Source organism: Cupressus sempervirens, chromosome 6 (assembly GCF_028749045.1).
Source record: "Cupressus sempervirens isolate cs-2001-9-10 chromosome 6, ASM2874904v1, whole genome shotgun sequence".
Classification (NCBI taxonomy): Eukaryota; Viridiplantae; Streptophyta; class Pinopsida; order Cupressales; family Cupressaceae; genus Cupressus; species Cupressus sempervirens.
In genome coordinates, this window is record NC_143123.1 from 540132304 (window position 1) to 540155503 (window position 23200).

General features: G+C 34.7%; 1 protein-coding gene across 1 annotated transcript in view; it reads left to right on the forward strand.

Annotated features, from left to right (window-relative positions):
- Positions 1-9655: 9655 nt before the first annotated feature.
- Positions 9656-23200, forward strand: part of LOC149553385 (long chain acyl-CoA synthetase 9, chloroplastic-like) — a 175786-nt gene continuing 162241 nt past the window's right edge. The window contains exons 1-2 of the mRNA XM_089788852.1: positions 9656-9810; positions 19878-19958. The gene's annotated coding sequence lies outside the window, so the exon portion shown is untranslated. The remainder of the gene's footprint in view (positions 9811-19877; positions 19959-23200) is intronic.

Genomic DNA, 23200 nt, shown 5'->3' on the forward strand with positions numbered 1-23200 from the left:
AGGCTGACATGGCAGTTAGCTTACGTGGCAAAAAAGTTTGACGTGTATATATGTTGACATGGCACTATCCACCATGGCAATACACATGTACTCTCATGCTCACATGGAAGTCAAAGCAATAATCCACGTAGCAGGAGGAAATCAAGATGCGTGGCCACCATGGCTAGAGGAGGCAAGTGCAGGCCGGACAAATATACCTGTGCCGCATGATGCCAAGTTGTCATTGTGCATGGACAAGACTATGAGCTTGCACCAAAATCTTTTAAAATGTGTGGGCTGAGAAATTTTAAAAACTCATCAAAAAAGGAATAGTCACAGCCGTAGCTCATGCACGAGCAAGAAGTGACAATAGTGGCCAGAGAAATGGAATTGTGCGCCAGAAAGTGCAAGTATGGGCCCACGGCCAGATTTTAAAAAAAGGGTGCCACAAAGTTAAATGCAAGAGTGGATGTTTAAAAAGTCACGTTGGAGGAGCTAACACCGGTGGAAATCAAACTATTGTTGATGGGATATCAATTTTTTTATCCCACATTGAGTGGGGGTTGCATACAATGATGTTTATATTGCAAAGGCCGTGGATATTGAATAACAAGCAGGCTTGCTGGGAGTGTAGTATGCGGGTTGGGCCAGGCCATTGGGGAATTTTCTAGTCTGTGCAGCCGCTAGAATTTTGGTTTGCTGCAGGGGGTAGAAAATGTCAGATTTTTTGCCGATAAGTGCAAAGTTCGTCCAAAAATTGATAATGAAACCCACTGAGAATTGTCTACTCAAAATAAAAAAATTCTCTACGTAGGGCCAAGATTTGATAGCTCGGTTCTGTTAAAAACTTTCTTTGTTGGGTGCCTGAAGGGAATTTTTTTTTTTTGAAAATACAATCGAAAATTGGAAAAAATTGCAAAGAATTAAAAATGTAGATTCGAAAAATTAATTAAATCTACAAAACATGACCATAACCAGACTACAAATCGAGGCCTCTAGGTGCTGATTTGCAATTGTTTTTGCCTCACGGTCGACTTTGGGCCATGGTAGCCAAGTTTATAGTCGATCTTCATTGAATCAACATTCTGAATGCAATGGCGAGGTCATATCTAGCTCTAGATGTTCCAGTTTCTGTAGTACTCTAGATTCAGGCTGAGGTGCTGAAGTAACAATGGTCTTGAATGGCTATGTGATGAGAAAATCTCCAACCTCTAATACCATGTAAGAATTTTCCTAAGGGAAAAATTCACCCAAGAACTAAGAACTCAAACACAAGCACAACTGTAGACCAAAAATGGATATGATCAATTAATCAGAGTATGACTTAATACATTGATCTGTTCAGTATGTGATCAAACACACTAGGAGTGCCTATATATAAAGGCCTCTTAGGAAGCACCTAGAATGTCTCTAGAAACAACCAGGAGATAAGATAAGCATCATGACAACTAAGCACATGCCTTATTCAACATTCTAGATGAGTGGATAAGAATGACAAGGTTGTAGACACAATGTGCTTAATTAGTGTGCTAACTCCTATGTTGTAGACACCATGTGCATAAAAGAGGTGCGAACTTCCGTGTTGTCAACATGAAAACTCACAAGAGTAAACATACTTCTAGGTGACTAATAAATAAATATTAAAATAATGCATTAACCTAAGTAAACTTAAGTAAGTGTAAATAGTGAATAATTATTTACACCAACATTAACATGCTTAATAACAAGAGTCTGGTTACTTGGACTATTAAGGGAAGTATAATGGAAATAAAAAACCTTATTAATAAATTTGATAATGTTATTTTCTCTCATATTTTTCAGGAGGGTAATTCAGCTGCTGATTGGATTACCAACCAAATGGTCTATAGGAAAAGAAAGTTGAGGTGGCAAGTTGACCTATGCAAGGATGTAGAGCTAACGGTGGTAGTTAATAATGGCAGGACACATGCTAGAGAAGGAAATATTTCCTAAGATTGGAAAATTTATGAAGAGGAGTGATGGGTTTACGGAGGATAGTTTGAGATTCCCTAGAAAGTACTTTTGTGCTATTATGACTTATGTTTGGTACATAAATAAGGTTAATAGCTCCATGGTAATCTTCAAAATTGTATTACTTTTTTGATTGTCGCTACTTTGGTGATTTGCAGGGGAAAACAAGTTTTTGAGATGGGAGGGGAACCTAGAAAGCAAGAGTCAAGCAATTGCAGGGTTTGGAAAGCAAAGGTCTTTATGTGGGTCATTTTGTAGAAAGGAAAAGTGATGACCTACATTGAGAGACTCTGTGGGTATAAACCCCACATTACTAATTCCTTCTTTAAAACCTAGTTTGAAGATAGGGTCACTTTACATGGGATCATGGTGAAATTGACTGAAGAATTTATTGCTAAGATTACAGGGCTTCCTATGGAAGGGATTAAATTCAGCAAGGAGACTAAGATCTCCAATGTGACTTTTAAGAAATTTCCAAAGATAGAAGATGAAGAGAAGAATTTGGAGAAGAATGATGACTTTTACAAACTGAATCAAATAAAGGTTATCTAGAGGGATGTGCTTTCATGTATCCGTAAGTATTTTATTCTTGATGGTAAGGTTAAGAGAGCCCATAAATTTTACTTTCTTTTTCTAAATCATCTTAGGCACAAAGATAGGATTTCATTTCCATTTTTTGTTAAATACCCTCTGCTTCAAAGCCTTAATGCTCATAGGAAGAAAGAGTCTCGTCCTATGCTTCATGAAGGTTTAATATTACTTATTGAAAACTTTTGTAAAAGTAAGGCTATAAAGCCCTCTCCAATGTTGGAGAAGAGGAAAGGGTTTGGTAATGATCCCTACTCTAAGAGAATAAAGGTTGAAGAAGGGACTAGTGATAGCAAGAAGGTTTTCAAACGGGAAAGGACTAAGAAAAATGTTGAGGAAATCATAGAATCTAGGAATTCTGATAATGATGAGAAAACAAAAATGGGGGATCATAATTCTAACCTGGATGGTTACTCTGGGAGTAAAGGGGTGTCGATTGGTAAAGATAATGTAGAGGGGAGTAAGGATAGAAATACTGATTCAAATGTTGGGTCAGAAGCCCTTGGGGGGGATGAAGAAAAACAAAGTGATCACCCCTCTCACATGAAGAGTAATGCCAGTGAGGAGAAAATAGAGGAGGATACTGGTAAGGAAATTGATGAAAGTCCAACCAGTAAGGACAACAACCAACCGATACCCAGATCAATACCGAGACTATCGTAGTTGATTCTAAGCCTAGGGCTATGGTAGATGGGAGGGATGACCCTTACGATGGTAAAATTTCATTTCTTCACACTGTTATGCTTAAAGCAGAGACTTCCCTTCAGGGTGATTCTTAACTGTATAATGAAATAATGGTTCTCAAGAAGAAAATGGGGGTTATGCAAAAAGAGTTGGACATTGAATGCACTAAGAGAGCTCAGATGGAAGTGCAAATTGGTAACATCTATGAAAAGCTTAATGAATATGAGCAAGAGCTTCATTACTTAATTAAAGAAAGTGGTCAAAAAATGGAACATGCCACTTCTAGTCTTTGCGTTGTGGCAGCCAGTTTGGGTAAGAAGAGTAAAGAGGAGATAATGTCTCCTAGTAATGCAGGGATGGGGAGCCCAGGAGGACCTAGTAAAAGAACTAGGCAGAGCATGTGGAAAAAGGTTGTTGAGGCTCTTGAGGCTCTTGTTCTTACTCTGGCTAACATAATCCATAGTACTATTGGAGCAGGTAAAGAGGTGGTGAACATTATTAAAGAGCTATTGTAGGTGCTAGATGCAGAGTAGGTGTGTCGGTTGCTAGTCTGGGCAATTTTATTGGTTTTTACTTTTTGGATTCCAACTTTTTTAAACTCTAGGTTCCAGGTCCTTGTAAAACCTAGTTTCTTTTTATGGTTTAAACTTTTGGTTTTAGGTCCTTGTAAAACCTAGTTTTGATGTTTAAAACTTTAGATTTCAGGTCCTTGTAAAACCTGGTGGTGCTTTGATGCTTATCTTTAGTTTTTTGTAAAGGGTTTTAGGTCCCTTCAAAACTTGTTTTTACCTTAATCTAAAACTTAGTTGTTACCAAGTTGCAATAAAATGAAAATAACAAGTAAATCAACTTGCAACATAACAACATTCACACATTTGACACCAAGATTTATAACATGAAAACCTTGTAAAGGGAAAAACCATGTAGGACTGACAACCCAAAATTTTCACTCTTCTAAAGTGAGCTCTATTAGGAGCCAACCTTGTTAAAGGTTTAGATACATGTTATTAGTGTGACCTTGTTAGAGGATTTACACCAAAAGATCCTCTAGACCTTATCACTCCTTGATCCTTTCAAAACATGAAGTTCTCTAAAGGACTTATAAACACTACTAATTAATGTTACCATATAGGATTTCACAGACTTGCTAGGTCCACTCAGTTAAGAGACTTTTTTGCTACAATGATTAGACAATAACAATATAAATGATCTATTTGGTATAGCACTACCTTGCTTGTTCATATATCTTTTCTGCTTAGTCTCTTCCCGATCTCTATCCTCTAATCTTCTTTACTCTATTCTCCTAACTGACTGATTCACTCCTTCTCTCCTTCCTTCAACTTTGCTTGGCTCACTTGGCTCAACTTTTCTCTACAACAACTTTGCACTTTGATCTTCTTTTTCAGCAACACTATTAACATCCAACCAACAACCAAAAAACTTGTCCAACTACTCCTTAAATAGTAGTCTTTGTGCTTCTAGATTCTTCTAATTAGTGTTGCTTAATCATGACTATCAATCTCAAGTTCATTTCATGTAACCGTTTAGAAAATAGAACTTTGTGTTCATTCTTATCCTTCTTCAACCTCCATCATCAGATCTTCCTTGCATTTTTCAAGTCGTTGATCTTGTAACAAACTTTTACTCATGCCTTTGAACTTCTCAAACATTCTTGAATTCCATCAAAAGTGGCCTCAAATTCCATTTTTTCAAACTTGTTCTTCTTACTATTACTCAATGGACATAACATTTCACTCAGGTAATATAACACTCAGTTAATACTCAACTTACTTGGGCAATAATAAACTTCCAACTTTACTTTTTCAACTGCACGATAAACATTGTAGTCACTCAATGAATATTGCCTTCCTTATTTAACCTTGTCATTTGATTTTGTTAGAAACTACAATTGGAATAATTGTTCTCTTGTCATTGATGTCAAATCTATTGAGAAGATAGTTTGCTATCTAGTCTAAATGTCATGTCTATTTGATTGATGAAGAGGATTTGAGAAGTCGTTCATAGCAAAAGCATCTAGATGAAATATTGAGTTATGGAGAGGAAACTACAAATGGACATTTGATTAGTTAGACTTTGACAAGACAAAGTGTTTGTTTAAATCATGTTGATAGAGGAGAAGACAGTAATGTTCAAGTGTTGACGGTGCAAGCAAAGATAGATCACTTATGTAGGCTTGGCCAAAAAACAAAGTAAAAGACCAAGGAATTTTGATGTACATGCTGAGTGATGCTAGTGTCAACCGAGCCATGGTAAGTGCCAAGAAAATCTAGTGTTGACTAAGCATCATAATCGATTGAGTGACAATGTTGTTGCTGAGAAAGAAGTTCTATAGTGACTGAGCAACTCAGTAATGAATGCGTGTTAGAACTTCGTGTTGGTTGAGGAACAACATTTTAATTGTTTGCAATAAATTGTAATTTCTAGTTGACTAAGTTGATTTCTTGGGATATGGAAAACATGTTGAAGATAAGGATTGATGATTTGGATCATTTAATTCTAGGAAAGGATTAGGTAAACAATCTAAGAGCTAAATTCAAGGAGAAGTTTCTAGAAAAAAAGAGATAAACAGAATGGTGATTAGATACATTGTATCTAATGGATCGAATCATGAACCCTAAGATCTATGGTGTTGATTAAATGACAAAAGATCATAACTACCTATTTAAGGAGGTACATAGATGAATTTTCAGTATGTGTGTGTGAAAGAGAAGAGAGAAGAGAAGTTGTGCAAGTTTGAAAGAGTTCTAGAGGAGCTGTTACCAATGTTGTTGACTGGAAAATTTAAGTAGAAGGCTTAATTGAATTGAGAAGAATTGAAAGGTGATTGCTTGAAGAGTTGCCAAGTGAATCTAAAATTGAGATGACAATGGAGGCTAGACAATGAATTAGTATGAGGAGCTAAACAAAGATCTAAACATGCAAAGTGAGTTTTACTAAAAATATCAAACCTGTTGTTACTTTCTAACCATTGCGATCAATATTTGAAATCCTTTGATAAAGGTTGACCTTACAATCATAAGGACCTAACAATCTGTGTAAATCTTTTAACCAAGTGACATTCTAATGTAATGTTCTAAAGTCCTCTAACAAGGCCACTCCTAACAGGTTGATTAAATCCTTTAACAAGGTCACATTTAACAATGTGTGTTGTAACCTTTAACAAGGTTGGCTCCTAATAGGGTTCACTTCAGAAGAGTGAAAATTAGTGACATGTTGCTAGTGGTTTTTCCCAAAGTGGGTTTCCACGTAAAATCCCAATGTAAAACTTGCGTAGATGTTATTGTGATGCTTTATTATTTTAATGTTTACATTCTTCAAGTCTATTATTTTTAAGAACAATGGACAACCACTTAATGTTGCTAATAGTTTACAATAAAAGGTTGAGCAATGGAATGATAAGATCTGAATTTGTTTGTTTGTTCAATTAATACATTTGGACCTTGGATAACTGATTCACCCCTCCTCTCAATTATTCTAATTATTCTAAATATTCTAACAGATTTAGCTCATATATCTCAATCCATTACAATATTATATTATTGTAAAACAATCAAGCCAATGTTATATTATTACTGTCCAACTCATTCAAGTGCTAATTGAATACCATACTTATCAACCATGTCTTCATCATTCTTTCTTCAAATCTTCTTCATCAATCAAATCCTCTTCATCAATCATAATGACATAGCACTCTATTGAGTTAGCCTAATGTCTAGCCAACTAAAAATTTAACATCAATGACAACATAACAACTGATATGTCTCTTCTACATCCATTCATAGCATCATCAATTACATTATCAGTTGGGCTAACATCAATAAAAAGAAAATGATAAAAAATATTTGTTCAACAAAACACAATTTATCTTCTCATTGGCACAATTATCTATACATGCCCAATCAACCACAATAGACTTATTAGGCCTCACATCAATTGAATGAGTTGAGATTTCAATCTGGTTAACCATTAGGAGCACCTTATTGCAACTTTTCATTGTTTCACAACTTGTAATTTGGCAGCCTTGCAAAACAACATAAGTTTCACTATTTTGCAAGTGGCATATGCCCATCTTTGTGAAATGGTGATGCATACTATTTTGGCAACTCTATTTTGGCAAATTTGACCCTAATTGCCCTACTAGGACCAATTAGATCATTACAATCAATTAGGACTCTAGATTTTTAGTCAAAACATAAAATTACTTTCAAAATTATCCAAGGAAGGCTTTATTACAAGAATGATCATAAAAATGATTAACGTTGGATCATCCATGAGTCAAAGAGGAAGTGCTCCCACATCAATTCCCTCACCCTATTTATTTAAAAATTACTAGAAATTGTGATATGGCACCCATTCTTGCTTTCAAATTGATAGGTTAGCGAATGGAGCTAACCATTCAATGTTGTAGGAGAGACAATTATAGTTTAGGATGAAGAGAGAAGTTGACGGTGGAAGCATTGGAACACCTTGCTGTCAGAAAGGTAACACCATATAAAGAGGGTTGGGCTTAGGCGAAGAAAACATGGAGAAAAGTGATCATTTAGGGACCAAAAGGGTCCTAGATGACACTTTAATTGAATTCTGGTTAGACCCACGATAGGAAAATTCCTAAGACCAAGGTCAAGGGTAAGAAGAAAGACACGAATCAACATGCATTTTTAAATCAACCCAACAAGGGAAGATGTGCATGACATTTTTAACACTTTGATTATGAATCTAACAAGGAGTCGATTACCCACATTTTACACAACTACCAAGATGATGATTTGGATAGACAAGATTAACAATGCCTAGTCCACTATCAAAGCCTATAAAGGCTGCATTAAGCTTGCTAAAGAAGCGAGGACCCTAAAGTTGGCTCTCCTTAGAGGCTAATCCACTGAGATGAAAATGGGTTTACATAGCATGATACATTTTAGCTAGTGTATAATGCACAACTCAACCACAAACCTCTATCTTCTGCATCACAAAGTCAGTAAGGTTAGAGACAGGGAACAGTTTAATTTTCTCAAAGAGGATAAGGCTAGGGGTTATCAACAAGCCACCAAGTTGCCCTAGTCATGACAATTGTAATTAATTGTAGAGTTATGCTCCTCTTCCAAGTATAATTTTGTTTTAATTATTGATTTTCATTTACTATTGCTACTAATCTATAGTTTGCTTCTTCAAAGCCATGACTTTGCTAATGATGTTATAATATTTTAATTGCCTCCAATAATACTTCGACTTTTGCAATAGTTTTTGTAAAGGAACAATGCCCATTTTTTGTTTCTTTTTACTAAAAACATTAATTTAAATCAACTATCATATTACACATCTTACTAGAATAAATATTCCTAACCTATTTTTTGATCCATCAAAAGCTATTAAGGGACCACACCCATTTATACTAGTATAAAGTAATAACTGCATATGTAGGAATTCACACTACTTGACCTGGCTAGGGTTTCCAAATCCCATTTCCCAAATACAAAATGCTCAATATTCACAACCATATATTGAGTATTCACAACCATAAATATTGAATATTCGTAGTAAATTTTCAACTCACTTTTGAGTTAGTTTAACGATAAATAACTTAATTTTTTCTATGAAAAGTTAAAGTTCAAGTTTTGCATCCCATAGAGTATGCATATCTTGTATGAAAATAATTTATCGAATAGATAAAAGGTGCATAGTGTATATGAAGAGGAATCCATACTTTTGATAGGTGTAAGTTAGTTCTCTCTATATAAGCATCATGTATGAAATGATTCCATCAAGCATATATAATATGCACATCTTATATGAAAGTGCACCCACATTTTTGATGTTCTAATAATCTTATCCTTCCTTTGCATCTATTATATAAAAAAATAAATACTTTTATTGATTCTCTTATAAAAAATCTATTTCTATATTGACATCTTTTATAATTTATTTTTACCAAAATATAAAATGAGTACACTTCATTCATTTCTACATGCTCGTTTAAAAACAACCAATATGTACATTTCTTCAATCCCCACCTCTTTCATTTTGACACTCCATATGGTATATAGAAAAGTAACTTTATGAGAAAATAGAATGTGCACACTATTGAAATTCTACATTTTCTTCAATTTATATTTAAATAAATAAAAAATATTGTAAGTGATGACCATAACAAGCAGTCAGCAAGTATCCACCCAAAAAAGCGTAGAATCACGAAGCAACGAGGAAGTGCCGCAGCATCTCCATTATTTTTCTATCGCAAAACCCTCAGACAAGATGTGCTTAGTCGATTTCGTGGGGTCCACAGCTGCGTTAAATTCAAACTCATCTACTTCCTAATGCTACGTGGCACTCGACCTTTTGCAGATCGCCCTGTCCGGAAAAAAGCATTTGGAGGTGCGAGGCGGTTTCTTAGCAAAGGAGTGCGCTCCCTTTATTCTCAGCTTCTTGTTCCAAAATTGAGGGAACGTGCATACCGTGCATACTTCTAACTCACACCAGCCTCAATTCTGCATAAGATGGACCGTTCTTGTTACACCACAATTCTAGTCTCTCTACATTGCTCTTCACTTTGAGGTAAAGTCTACATGTCTCTTCATCTTCTTTTTTATCTCCAAAGTTTAGGAGATGAAAATGCTTTTGTGAAGTATCCAATTGCAGACTACTTGACAGTGTATAATTTTGGGGAAAAATTTATAACCAGTAAATTTCTGGCAGCTTAGTTTTTATCAGACATCAACCCATTAACTAAGAGTGACCCTGTGAAAAAAATCATGTTTCTGAGCGAGTATAAGTAACGTTGAACTTTACTAAGAATGGTGGTAGTTACTTGCATTGCACGATATTATTGATGTTCACTGTGTACTTGAATTGCAAGGTTTTCTTCAGTTTAGATGGTTTGTCGCATCCTTGAATTTGACTGCTGCTCGTCTGCCAGATGGAAATTCCATGAGGGGATCCTTTAAATGTCTTTCAATTTAAGTCTGGCAATGCAGATCATTTTTGTACATGTACTGTGATTTTCAACATGTCTCTCAATTTAAGTATGACGATATAGATTTTTATGTAAATTTAGGGTGATTTTAACATGTCTTTCAATAAGTATGGTAATATAGATGTTTCAATTGAATTTTACACTGTTACATGTCTTTCAGTTTGACTGACGATACGGATCCTTTCTGTAAATTTGACAATTTTTAGTATGTTACAGAGGGACGCATCCCCCAAGGAAATCCTACCATAACCGTTCCTGTCCCTGGGACATTTTGGGAGTGCCCCGGGATGTGGGCATGGGTAGGAAATGTAGCTTACCTTGAAAGTAAATGGGGATGCCCAAGAAACATGAGGAAATGGGCAGGGAGTTGGTTATCTCGTCCATGTTTAAGCGCTTGGAGAAATACAAAATTGAAATTAGAATTGGAAAAAGAAAAAGATGGAAAGAACTTTTGTTGTGTCTGTTTCAGGCAGTTGTCTTGTATCTTTTCTGCATGTTTTTTATATGTTAACGGTAGCACAAGAAAAACTAGGGCAAGTCCTAAGAGATTGACATGGTCTACAACCACTTCATACATATAATCTTTATTCTAATGGGATACTCAAATTGTAACTCACACAGCAGTGAGGAGTCTGCTGTGGAAACATGAGTGCTATTTATCAAGGAAAATTAGCTTAAAGTTAGCAAGAAGTTAGTACAAACATACCATATGACCTACGCAAACTGGATATTTTACCAATTATATAGTAAATTTTTTTTCTGAAAATTAATTGTGCAACTGAAACAGATAAATTATTGATTTGTATGCTATCTTGTTATGTCAATTTATTAAATTTATTTTTTAGAGAGATTGGTTTACGCATAGATGGAAAACTTGCAGAGTATCTTGTGAGTTATAAATAACTTGTGAGTTTTTTTGGCTCTTCAAGTTTTTCGTTAAAAACTTTCCTAAAAAATATGCCAAGTTTTCTCCCAAAAGCTCAGAAATTCTGTGGGAAAAACTTGGCTTCATAAAAAAAAAGGGTTATATATGTAAAAAATAATGCATTTTTTTTCCGAAGGGCATAGATCACGAAACCCCTACATCTAACACCTTGTGCAGCTAGCCATCACTACCCCTCAAATCCATTGGGGTCTTCATGGCCAACCGCCCACTAGTTATTGGGATCTCTTATCATATACGAAATTTGATTACAATGAGGGGGTTTGCGAGTTGTGAGTGGAAATCAAAATCAAGAACTTAGACAACTAATTTTACTGCTAGGAGGATTTGTTTAAATCAGAGTGTAAATAACTTCTAATTTGTTGATAATCTACTTTTGACATGGATGCAAAGTTAACATCTGATAATCAGCTTTTTGTGATGCATGTTGGCAATAGTTCAAGAGACCGTTAAAAGTATAAACTCATGGGCTTAGAAGAACAATTTTCTTATAAAATTTGTTTCCTACTTTGGATCATAATGACTTGGATCATCATGACATGATGGTAGACTTTGTGGGATCACCACAATAAGATGCACACTATCATGTTTATAAAAACTGATTGTGTGGAGAACATTATATTTAGCATTGAAGTTTTAAGCATCACCAAGCACTCTCTAGATGAAGTTTACATAAATACTTGAGTAGCACAACATAAGCATGGTGGAGCTAATTCATTGTTGAGTATTTATAGAGGAGATCACCAAGCAAGTATAGTGGAGTACTGATGTACCATGGAGGATTATGGGCCACACTTTGTCATCATGCAAATCAGCTATTGTATGAGTTCATTTGCATACATATTGGTGGGAGCTAGTCTCTATAGGCATTGTGGGGTGGTTGTCAATATTGAATTTATTATCTTCCACATTTCTAGCCCCTTCTCACTTTCCTTGTAGTCTCATAAGGACTTTTAGACACATTGTGGAAGAGTTTATGACTTATCACCATTGTTGATGTTAATGGATTAACCAGAACAAATGCAGGAGACCAGGTTTTCACATAGTTATGGCCTACATTCAAGGGCTATGGATATTAAAAAAAAAATGTCATCATTTTAAAAGTGTTTATAGGACTGGCACAACAAAATATAGAGTAGAACTAGCTGATGTCTGGAGAATTCAGTACATACTTGCAAAAGATTGGTACACTTTTAGCTAGATGTTTGAAAGAGGTTCCATTTGTAGGTGTCACACATCATAGCACATCAATCAAGAGGATTCACAAACCTTCTAGATTAATTTGGGATCTTGGAATCACAATGAGTTTATTGGGGATCAATCACTGATTGAGTTTGTATTGTTTGAGGAAACACAATTTTTGAAGGGAGGACTATATTGTCACCTTTTGATCCATTTCAACATTCTTGGAAAGTTCCAAGATGTTTGGAGAATGACAAATTGATTGGAAAGGAACTCCGATGGTGATAGAGAGCTCAAGTATTCAAGATGAGTCCAACTATACTTTCTGGATGCAATTTGAACTAGTTTGGAGCTCTCATTTTTTTTCTTTTTTTTTATAGAAAGTTTACTATTTTCAGGAAGCACCAATTCTAATTAAGTTTGATATTTTCAGAACTTAAGGTTTTTGGGTATGATCGGAATTCATAGTTTAATCATTTTACTATTTTCCGTAACTTTGATTAGATGTGGTAAATAATTAACAGGTTTAGTTAAATTTTCAGTTGTCAAAAAGTAAAACTAAAAAAAATAATTATTTAAAAAGGAATACATTAAATCACTGAAAAGTTTAAAACGTAAAACAATATAAAGTCACTTAAAAAAGGAGCTAAAAGGATTATTATTTAAAAAGTGAATTTTAAATATAAAGGAAAAAAAAACCTAAGGCAACTATTGATTTCATGGATGAAAATCCACCCAGCTGATCCTTGGTGAATTCTTCTGAAGTTCACAAGTGTGACAGATTTATGCAGATTATAAAGAGACTGTGTGAGAAAAAACATATTTTTTTCTTCCAAGTTTGAGTTTTCTCCCCAGATTGTTGATCGAAAGAGTATCTGATTTGCAAGCAGATGTTTTTGAGTTTTGGGGGTTTCAAACCCTAGCACTACTAGGTAGTTGCAAATATAGCTGATAGTTTTAAACCCCACCATAATAGGAGCTCCTAGCATATATTTCTGTTTTAATTTTGTGTGGATAAAGGCTTGGAAACCTTCATTGTGGTAAGCCACAACTTTACCAAACGTAGCCACTGCCCCTATCTTATTGTAGTGACTTCTTGGAATTGCCACCGTCACTGTGAGAGTTGCAGCTACAGATAAGGGGGTGATCTAGACATTTCAGGCAAGTTCTTGGGTTTTAGTTTGGATTGTGGGGTTTTGGAGGAGGGTGCAGCTCTATTTGGAGCATTTTCTATCATTTGAAACTGACTGTGTAGCTACTCAACATCTTTGGGCATAGTTGTGGAGTCTATTGTTGATTGAAGAGATAGTTTTACTGTTGTATTGAACGGTTTTTATTGCCGTTCACATTCCAGTATCATCTTAGCAGTTATTGCAAATATTTTTGTTCTATTGTGAGGTTAAATTAAAGTTTTCTTTGCTCATGGAATTCTAATTTCTTATCAGCAATGCTGAATATCATTGTTTACAATGTCAACATCAAATAAAGGAGACCAAATTTTTTGATAAACTGTCCCTATGCTATCATTGAATATATTGATGTTTAAATGTTTGGCATAGATTTAAATCCATGGTTGTGGTTCTTATTTTTTGAATTCAGAAATACTGTATGATAAGTTTCATGCAAAGTATTTGAGGGAATGTTTGCAAGCTAGGATTCAGAAACATTGCAAGTTTGGGACACAGTTTTCTGAGGGAATTTAGAAGAGGATAAATAATTTCGATTTTAGATTGACTAGATATATGGACTTTAACATTGTTGATTTGGCTGATACTTGGAGATCAACTAATAGCTATATTTTTTTTTTGGGATTAATAATTGTTTTGTGGTGGAGAAGGCTTCAGAACGCCATAGCATTATCTTCCATTGAAGCGGAGTACAAAGCAACTATCAATGCTAGTCGCACATTTGAATGGTTAAGTTGAGCTTTTTAGTGATATTAAATTTCTTTGTATCAAATCAAATTCACTTTTTTTTTTCTGTGACAATTTGGGACTCTCAAAGCTAAGGAAGATGTCATGTCCCTTTTTTTTGGAGGTAATTTGATTTAATTAATTTAATTAATTAAGTTGTCCAAAATAATGAATATTTTATGAGGATGACTAATTAATTATTTTAATTAAATAAATAAGTGGTATTAAGTTAATTATTTATAAAGTTATCAAATAAACAAATATTAAAAGGTAACTTTATATTTAATTGATTTTATAAAGTGACTTGAATTATAGAATATTTTATAAAGTCACTTAATAAATAAAATAATGTTCTAGAAGTTTCTGGAGAAAGTGGAGAAAAAGAATAAATAGGCGTCCTGGGCTTCATTCTTAGCAGGGCAGATTTGATGTTGTTGTTTTTGTTGTTTCACTTTGTGGAGCCTAGGGTTTCTGCAGATTACTTCTTTGTCATAGGAAACAAAAACTTCCTATTGATAGCAATTTTGATGGTGTGAAATATCACTTGAATTATTGTAGCTGGGAGGAAGATACTTCAGTCTTCTATTTGTGCTACATTGAGAAAAAAAGTTCGAAAAAGCAAATCAGAAAAAGCAAAGCGAAAAAGTAGATCCGAAAAAGCAAAGTGAAAAAGAAGATCCGAAAAAGCAAAGCGGAAAGGCAGCATTGGTGAAAATTATTACAGCCATTGACAATTAGGTTCCTTTGGATATTCCATGCATTTTTCTTATCATTTAGATGCATATTAGAAGGTATGGCTGTAGTTGAAAGTTTGTAACAGATTTAAGCATTATTTTTGTGAATGTAAGCCAAGAGTCTTGGCCATTTCATACTAGCATTGTAGTTGACATTTTATGTGCAATAAATGAGACATAGTTGCTGGTCTAATATAGTTGTAATTGAATATGTATTTATCATTCATGATCAACTTATTAGTTTGCATGCCAATTGTTTGACAAAATGTCAATTGGTTGTAGGTTCTCTTTTTGGCATAAATAATGTTATAATTCTGCATACCAAGTGTGTGTATTAATGCCACTTGGCTATAAGTACATTAACGCCATCATAGGTTGCATCCAATGTGTTTGTCATAATTACTATTTGTTGTAACAACATATTGCAAATAGTTTTCAATTACATATATGCATTGAATATTGTCAAAATAAGTTGTACATTCATGTTAGGTCATTGTGTAGTCAATTTTGAGTCTTCTTGCAAAAGACTCTCATTGGTGCAAATTGAAGAAAGAGTCATTAAAGCAAATTGAAATACTATATCAGTCATATGACCCTTGTATGCAAAGTGTTTTCTCGAGCCTTTATCAGCATTTTGGGATCAGATTTGAGCATGGACATTACAGAAGAACATAGTTTAGCATTCTTTCTCCAAGCATATTAAGTTTCATCATCACTACATTTGGCAATTGGTTAACATTGATGATACTTAACTCTATTAGTAGACATGCCAAGATTAATTTCTGATCTAATGATTAAACCTTTTGTTATGATTTTCTTTCAGAAATTTTAGGATACAATTGGAACTACCTATGGTGTAGTCATTTGGGGTATTAAAAATAATATAATGTTTGAAGAGGCATTTATTGTTTATGTTAATGATGTAATAATCTCAAATTACTTATGTCTGAAAAATTTAACTTATAATCCCAGGTTACAATCAAGAATGCAGCAACTGCAACACAATAATAAAGACAAGCATATGCTCATTGAAATGTGTGCCATCTAATTCTGTCAAATTTTGTCTTGTAATGCTCCTAAGCTCAAATATTCATATAAACTACTTAGGTCTCAAATGATGCAAAATCACCCAAATCATTCATATAAAATACTTTGATTTAAATTGCCCATACAAAAAATAGGTTTACACATAAATTTACTAGAAAACAAATATTTCATTTACATGTTTCATTCAAATGATTACATAGTTTACCGGTAATCGATGTTTGCCAATAATAAAAATTGCAATATTATAAAGATATTTTAAAAATTCTCAAATGTTGAAGTACCTAGATGCTGTTGAGGCCTCCAAGTTTAGAGTGCAAATGCAACCTTGGTATCACCACGCTTCAAAAGACAACTGTTTTTAGAACTGTTATCTCCAAAATTTGCACCTTGAAAATTTTGCTTTAAGTCCTAAAACTCGCAGTGATTTTGGAGAAAGTTGTGGGTAACCTATGACTTGGTTGAACCTCCGGATTCTAGGCCGGTTCCTATATGATATATCTGATACCTTACTTGTACTAATGGAGATGTGAAAAAACTTATATGGAAAAGGGTAGAAAGACAACCTTGAATATGAAAAGCTTAAAAGATTAAAATAAGGTGATACACCAAGATCGATAACACAAAGTATTGTTGTACCTGAGACACAATGAAAGTTTTTTAACAGATGATCACAAAAACCCCTGCTTAAAGATCTGCTAATTCATATCAATAATTTAAGAGAAGATTTATGAACTTGAAAATATACGAAAGGAAACTAATCACAATCGAATATATCAATAATGGAAACACAACTCAAAACCTATGAAATAGCTATTAGATAAGGAAGATGCAAGATAAGACATAATTTAGAAAGGTCTATCAATAAAAACACAATTTGAATAACGTCAATTACCTTGAAACATACAATGAAATCTTTTACTTCAAAACTAGTTTTAATAAAAACTTTATTCCAATCAAAGGCCCAAAAAAACAATACATCTGCATAATAGCTCAGAATAATGAAGAAAAAGGCACTAAGGACAAAATCACATAAGCAACCTTCTTCCCTCAAAATCTGAACCCTTCTTGAAAAATAAGAGGAGTATATAACAACAATATCAACTGCCTCAAAACAGGAAATCTGGGTCGAAATAATGAGTTAACTCATTATCAAGAACCTCTAAAAACTCCAAAAACATGCTCCAAATATCTCAAATTGAGGTTCTACCATCCATGCATAAGAAAAGTCTAAAAGAGACCCCCAAACTGCCACAAATCACTCCATTTTGCACTCTAAATTCTTCAGTCCGAACTAGTCCTCTAAAAATATTAGCTGAGACTGCCCCTTCAATTTGGCATTAAAAAATATCAACTCCTCCTTAACTCATTCTGATTCTTGACTTACTATTTTTCTTAATTGCATGAATGTTATTATTAAATAATTGATTTATAGAATATCAATTATCAAATAATAATTACAATTTCAATATTATGCAATTAAAAATAATAGAAATAAATCAAGAACGAATTCTCCCTTTTTATTTGGCATTATTATTAAATTGCATTCAAAAATTACTATTATCTTTTAGTTGATTATAAATTATCAACTGAAGAATAATAATATTTACAAATGTGCATGTGAATGCAATGCAAATAAAATAACACATAGGCATTATGTGTTATGACAAGTCCATGCACTATTTTAATAAATTAAAATATCAAACCTCCTTACCATGCAACGGACCTGATATATCATTCAATATAATTGAGGATTTGATAAAGGCAATCGTGAGTCTTATTTTGTTATTTTTTTACATAAGGAGAGTTTGATGGAAGACGGCAGGGTTACTTAGAAACCCTAGTTGCCATGAAAGTCTCAGCTCTGCTTCTTTTGCTGTTGACGCCATTGTTAGATGTGTATCCGGCTGTTGTTAAATGCCTTTTACTGGTCTCTGTTGTGGCATATACTTGTGCTGGCATGAAAATGCGTGGCTCTTTTGGCTGCTGACTGAGGGTTTGCTGTTGCTTGGACGCCATGGAGTCTTTCTGAAGTTTATGGCATGAAAAACGCATGGCTTTTAAAGTGAGCTGACTGGTGTCTGTTGTGATTCAAAGCTGAATCCGTGTTTTTTGGTTGTGGGTTTCTCATTGCTTGTTGGGTTTACACCATTGGACTTGCCTTTACTTTTAAGACGCCTGGAGACTCACGGGGTGGTATGAAATATGGTGCTTTTCCTTTTATTTCCTCAGAAGCCGACTTCATTCTTCTTATATTTCTTTTCCCAGCTGGTTTTTTGAATACCATTTCTGATGTTCTTGTTCTCTTTGGCTGCCATGAAGCTTCCACAGACCCTACGTTTACTTGCTGTAAGATGCCATTTTCAGTGTATCCTGCTGTTTTGGAAGACGCCTTGGTGTATCGCATACCTTGGTATGCAAAATGAAGGGTTTCTCTAAATGCCGCCTTCTCATGGATTCTTTTTGCTGTATATGAAATTTTCATAAAGATATTTGCAAGAACTCCTGTAGATAATGGTTGCTTTGTTAAAAGTTGCCATAAAATCATCTATGTTACTGGTTCTTGCATATATTGCTGAAAGTTGCATATGGATTCTGAGTTTCTACTGATGTTATTGGAGTTTGATACTATGATTTCTTGTGATTTTGGGCATCACTAATGCTGGTCCAGATTTTATTGAGGTTGGATCTGCTGGGTTTTGGACGTCATGAGATTCATTTTTTCTTTTTCCTTTTTTTTTAATCAAGAAAAAACGTAATCCTTGCTTTATGGGTATATAAAAAAAAATGACTCAAGCTGGTTATTTGCTTTCCTTTAGAAGCTGTTTGTAAAATCTGGGCACCATTTAATTTTAGATCTGTGATTTTCTTGGCGTACTACAGCAAGTACCTTCTCTTGAGATAAATTAATGCCATAATACATGTATTTCTTCAATACTGGTTTCTTCTTCTGCCTTTTTGGACATTTGAAATTCATCTATGCCATATGAGGATTTCTGTTTGTAAAGAACGAACTTACCATTTTCTCCATGTTTTGTCTTTACTGGAAAATGCTTTAGCATTATATCTTGATCATATCTGCTGCATATAAAATTTGAAGATCCATTTCTGTTATGTTTTTACCATTCTTTGCTGAAAGTAACATTGCTTGTTTCCCTCCTAGAAGATGTATCAGATCTGCTGGTATTTTGCTTGCTGCTGTTATAAAATCTGAGCATCCCTTTTTATTTCAGACCTGTGATTTTCTTCTGAAAGTAAAATACTTCTTTTGTGATATGATATCAAATGGCTTCCTTTCTCCCTTATGTTCGTTTTTTCACTCTTACTTCTGCTGGTTACTTATTGAGATAGTAACACACTTGTTGTCTTTATTTGGAAGTGATGCCTAAAATGCTTACTTTGCTTTGTAGTCTGAACTTATGCTTCCCGTGCAAGAATTAAAGTCTCTACTTCTCTTGCTGTTATATCTCGAGTGTACAAGCAATCCTTGACGTGCTTTTGTTGCTGTTTCACCTGTTAAAGCAAAAGGTTTCAAAACTAATATAGTTTGTCCCTTTAATACTTCTCTTTTGCTATTATTCATATGCATACATACCAATCCCACATGCTACGCTTATCCTGTTTTCACCAGTTTTAAAAAGTAAAAGGTTTCAAAGCAAAATGAATTGTCCCTTTAATACTTTTATTTTTCGTGATTGATTTCTCTATCTGCTGATGTATGCCTGTATTTTACTGAGATGAATAGTGTGTAGGCTGGTGAATGCAAGATAAAGTGAGTTATTAGCATTGCTTAGATCCATTGGATCTAACCCATTTCTTCTTTCTAAATGCAGGGTTCAGAAGCATGGAAAGGGCGAGATCTGAAACAGCAAGAAGGTGGATGTAGATGGACGCCACTTCACCAGTCATTATAGGCAATGACTGGTGCCCTTGACCTTTTTCTCCCTTTACTCTTCTTTTACGTTATTGATTTCAATAGAGTATAGGTGTATATCAGCACGTAGGGACTACTCTCACAGTCAGATGTGTGGGAGAAAAATACTTTCAGCATTTATTTCTATCATAATTTGTTCCATCATACAAACATCGTATATTATTTCAGTATGAATAAATTACTTTTCCCTTAATGCATTTTTGAGAATTACTTGAAAGTAATAAGCATGTATGGTTTCCTCCATTTGAACATGTGAAAAAAATTGAACAACAAGAATATAATCTCCAAATCCAAAGGCTTTCATCCTTGGATCCAATAGTTGAGCAAAAGTGCTTGAAGTAGGGTTTGAGGGTCTTAAATTGATGATAAATGATAATCCAAACCCCTGAAACTGCTTGCCTTCTATTGAGGTTGAGAGCAATTTCTTGAGCTCTTGAACATTTTGAGAAACCATGCGAGATCTTGTGTATATATCAACCTTTTAAGTGTTGTCCCTTTAGAGTCTTGTACACAATTAGAGTAGGTTTGTCGTGGACTAGTTGGTTCAAGAAGGTTAGGGAAGGTTTTCTTTCTGTTTGTCTTAGGAGCGAGGAAGTTAATTTTCCTTGAGTTAGTTCACTTGAAATCTGCTTGAGAAGCTCAGTTAGTTGTTTCGTTTAGACTGCTTTAGAGGGTCAATTTGTAGGTTTGCCTTGAGTCATTTGACCAAGTAGTTGTTTGTTTTTGTTTAGGCATCAACTTTGGTTAGTTTAGTTCGAGAGATCCCAACTTATGAGAAGGGCGAGGTATCATACAACACACTCTGGTGTTCTCCGAGTAGATTTGTTTGGTTTATTTCATGGATATCTCTCTCTAAGGATCTTGTGAATTGGAGATTGTTCCTAATAACCTTATTTTTTTCAAAATGATTTGTCCTAAATTTTGATGTTGTCATAGTTGTGTTTTGAGTACCCAAGCCTTTTCATTATGACATTTTACTCACACTTAATTGCTCCAAGTTCTTTGGGAGTTCTCAAGGTGAAGTTGGAATTAGTGAAAATCATACACCTGCTTAAGTGCTATTGTGTTTTTCCCAAACTCTCTACAAGCTTCACTGGTTGAAGCCAAAACAAAAAAGGTTGAAAATAAGATAAAAGCAACATCAAGAGAAAACAAAGAAAGTAAAAAGAAAAAGAAAAGAGAAAAATTGAAAAAAGAAAAGAAAGACATTTTGGTTCTAGCTACGTGAATATCTCTACTAATGCTACTCAATAAAAATCACTAAAGGTAGAGAAATGTTCGTGGTGAACCACAACGATATCCTCATCAAGGCTATGCATGCCTAACTGACAACGAGGCTCTATCTAGGATGCTTTTGGAGGAAGGCTATCAATGAGCTAAGTCCAATGGTTTTCGAGTTCTTGTCGAGTAGGTAATGAATCACTTGCACACATGTGAATTGTCGAGGATGAAGGCTCTTAGCCCGACTTGTGGTTTCTTCCACTTTGAGTGCACTTCCTAGTTGTTTGATAGGTGAAAATTGAGTTGGTCAAGGGTTCTTGTTCCAAGCAAGTTTTATCCTCAAAGTGTTCAGGAACATATCTTGCACGAGTGCTAGATGTTGTTAGGTTTTCACACCATTACTCCATTGCAAATGGGACCCCCTCTTTTTCTTTAGTAGTAGTCATCTTAGGTGGTGAGTTGTTAGAGTTTTTGATTTCAAGAAATGAGTTTGAGCAATTTTCGGCCTTCTGGGAAGTTATGTTTGACAAGGATACGCACGAAAGTTGGGCTATAAGCTAGTCAGCGATATGGAGTTGAAATCAAGGCAATTGTGATGAAATGAGTTAAAACCTTTTTGGAAATCCTTGTTCTAGCTTCAATTTGATCTTAGAAAGTCTAGTAAGGTTATGGGAGGTTAGAATACTAAATCCTAAAATTTTGCTAATTCTAGAATTTTTTGAAAAAACCCAAAATCTAGAATTTTTATTATTACTCGTATGAAGCTGAAACCTATCTCAAACATGCTAATAGTATTTATATAAATATCTATAAAAATCCTCCCTCCTCTTGAGTTGATAAATGACAAAGTGTTGAAAGGGGGAGTTAGCTTGCAAATTTGAAATCCTTGCACTAGGTCGGAATCCGACCATGTCCAAGGATAAAATCCTTGCCTACCCCAAATTTTCGATTTGGCAAAATTAGAGCAAGTATAAGCGCCCTGAACTTGCTTTGTCAAGGCAAAGTAAGCGAGCAAGGATGATGGAGTTCTCATGGAAGTTTCAAGCTAGAGTTCAATCAAAATCCTCAGGCAGGAGTGGAGTCCGTCTTTGGCCTAGGATTTTATCCTCTCTGTAGTACAATGTCCAGCCTCTAAAGACTTTGAAAGTTCAACTTTGATGACATTGTGTGAGTTGCGGGAAAGAAAGGGGGCTAAGTTTGGAATTTTGATAGTGAAATTGAGGGAGAAAGAGGTAGAGTTTGTGAAGAAAAAATGTCAGCATCCTTCGGCAGGGGTGGAATACGCGCCCTATCTCGGATTTTTATCCTCTAGATACCTCAATTTCCGTCTTTTGAGTAAGACGATTAAACCTTTTTTTGAGGAAACCAAGGCAGATCAAAGGATTAAGGGTTGAAACCAAGAGTTTAATGTTGAAACAAAGGTAGAGCATGGTGGAGATGAAGTAAAAATGCCAAAATCCTTGGGCAGCCATGGAATCTGCCCCTGCCCTAGGATTTTATCCTTGCGACACTAGGATTACCACCCTATAAATAGAGCCAAATTCGACATCTTTAGGGGAGAACAATGTAGATTGAATGATTTTGAAGTGAAGACTTAAGCTAAATGGCAAATTGAGAAAGAGGGGTGAGATTTGATTAAGTATGAAATGTGGAATAGTCAAGCAAGGGTGGAATCCATCCCCTAACTAGGATTTTATCTTTGACTATATCAAATTTCTGCCCTCTAAAAATTTATGCAATTCAACCCTTTATGATGACATGATGCATGTTGAACAATGAAGGTTAAGTCTCGAGTGTTGTTGATGAGTTTGGGGGAGAGAAGTGAAGTTTTTCCAAGTACAAATGTTGAAATCCTTGGGTAGGGGTGGAATCTGCCCCCTACTGTAAAAACTCTACCGGTTATAGCTTATTCAAATCTCCATTTCTTCCACAATTCAAAGGTTTGACATTTCACCAAACACTTGGTGCACAACTTTGTTTTACTGTATAGGGTGTATTTGT